This window comes from Sciurus carolinensis, chromosome 17 (assembly GCF_902686445.1).
Source record: "Sciurus carolinensis chromosome 17, mSciCar1.2, whole genome shotgun sequence".
NCBI lineage: Eukaryota > Metazoa > Chordata > Mammalia > Rodentia > Sciuridae > Sciurus > Sciurus carolinensis.
Window position 1 is genome coordinate 9,674,688 of NC_062229.1, and position 1,913 is coordinate 9,676,600.

The 1,913-nt window shown below is 43.0% G+C and overlaps 1 pseudogene; it reads right to left on the reverse strand.

The window, feature by feature from the left end:
* Positions 1-777: 777 nt before the first annotated feature.
* On the reverse strand, positions 778-1,712 carry LOC124967994 (olfactory receptor 7E24-like; annotated as a pseudogene).
* Between the last annotated feature and the right edge of the window lie 201 nt (positions 1,713-1,913).

Genomic DNA, 1,913 nt, shown 5'->3' on the forward strand with positions numbered 1-1,913 from the left:
ATGATGTGTCTGATAGTCCCTCCTCCATGGGTTCTTTTCCTCAGAATCACTGCCTTACTCCACATCTCTGCTGGGTCATGGGCAAGGAAATTCAGAACCAACTTGCCACCCTGTTGGGGACCCAAGGAAGCCTTAGGCTCTGTTCCCAAAAGTGAAACCCATGCCAGATCACAGGAGTTTATCTTATACAGGCAACCATGAGAGGGTAGGCACCTATGGAGTCACTGCCCTGTAAGCACCAATCTGAAGGGACAGAGGCACAGGTTGATTATTTACTATGATCTAAAGGAAGAATTCACAGAGTTCATGGTTAGCCAAAGTGTTCCGTGATATCCAGATCTTTAAGAGCATCCTAATAGAAATGAGGGAAGAAGAGGTGAACATGAGTGTCTACAAGGATTGTGGTCCCTTCCTCTATTCAGAAGGAAGCTTATGTGTACTATTCATTCATTTCTTCTCCCTTGTTTTTAAAGACCAATTGCTTTTTATTTCCATTATTTATGGTGGTTAAAATTAGCATTTGAGTCATTTGTACATGCTATATCAATAACTTCAATTACGCTCCCTTTGTTGGGCAACCATCAATCAACATGATCGACATGCAAATTTTTTTCGTCTCCCCAAAATGAAACTCTGCACACAGTTAAAGCACACCCTATAACTCCAACCCCACAACCAAAGCCAACAAACTGCAAAAGTACTGTGCCCATGAGGCAGCATTCAGAGGGGCAGGTGTTTACTACTATGGCTTCTCCCACCTGCATTCAACTGAATGCCTCAGGTCCTGACATAGATTTTTCCACTGTGCAACATCCTTAGGGAATTTTTAATGTCCCTGTTCCTCAGGCTGTAGATGAAGGGATTCAGCATGGGGGTGACAATTGTGTACATCACTGAGGAAGCCACACTCTTTCTGGGAGAATGTGAAACAGCTGACCCAAGGTACACTCCAACACTTGTTCCATAAAATAAGCAAACAACTGAGAGGTGAGACCCACAGGTGGAGAAGGCTTTGTACCTCCTCCTGGGGAAGGAATTTTCAGAATGGAAGAAACAATCCTATAGTAAGAGAAGAGAATTACTGAGATGGGAAAAAACCCAAACATGGCAGAAACAAAATATGTGACTGTGCTTTTGATGAAGGAATCAGAACAGTCAAGATTAAGGATTTGAGCAGGTTCACAGCAGAAATTATAAATGTCCGCATTCTTGAAGTAGGCAAACTGTAGGATGATCAGATTGTGCAACTGGGAGTCTAGAAGGCTAAGTAAAAGTGACACAAAAACAAAGAAGACACAGAGGTGAGGGTTCATAATAACTGGGTAGCGCAGCGGGTGACAGATGGCCACATACCGGTCATAGGCCATCACAGTCAGAAGTAGGTCATCCATACATCCAAAAATGATAAGGAAAGACATCTGTGTCAGGCAGCCCACATAGGAGATGGCTCTGCTGTGAGTTAGGATGTCCACAATCATCTTTGGGACCGTGGTGGAGATGAAGCAGATGTCAGCCAAGGACAGGTTGGAGAGGAAGAAGTACATGGGGGTGTGGAGGTGGGAGTCAGAGTTGACAGCCAGGATGATGAGCAGGTTCCCAAGCACTGTGATCAGGTACATGGACAGGAACAGTCCAAAGAGGATGGGCTGCAGGTCTGGATCATTTGAGAGTCCCAGGAGATGGAATTCTGATATGCATGTTAAATTTTGTGTTTCTATATTGCTTGGACACCTTTCACAAAATAAAAATAATAAATATTGTGGGCAAGAAGAAGTAAATTAATCCACCCAGTACTCTATATATATTTGAATTCCTTTGGTAATGTTTCTCATTTGTAACAAACCCAATCTTTGAACTATCTCAATTAGTGTTATTCACTTTCTTGTTTGCACACCTACTTGGAAGAGGCTCAG